We start from the raw sequence: 308 nt of genomic DNA, 5'->3' as shown, positions 1-308 counted from the left end.
AGCCGAGAATAATGTATCCAGCTAAGCTCTTCTTTAGATATGTAGGAGAAATACTTTTCCAGACATACAAAAATTGAGGGAATTCTTCACTGCGACGCCTGTACTACAAGAAATACTGAAAGGGGTCAGCTCATCTAAAACAAAATGACAAAGGAAAAATACATATTTAGGAGTAAGGTGACTAGCAGGTTGATAAAAGCAGAGGAGTGCAACCCTTACTAGGAACAGGGCATTATAAGCTTAAAATAAAAAGAGATTTGCTATTGCAAGATAGTAATGAAACTTTAGCATACATAGGGACAAATTGA

Source organism: Pteropus vampyrus, unplaced genomic scaffold, assembly GCF_000151845.1.
Source record: "Pteropus vampyrus isolate Shadow unplaced genomic scaffold, Pvam_2.0 Scaffold17, whole genome shotgun sequence".
Taxonomy (NCBI): Eukaryota; Metazoa; Chordata; class Mammalia; order Chiroptera; family Pteropodidae; genus Pteropus; species Pteropus vampyrus.
Note: the sequence above shows the minus strand (reverse complement) of the source record.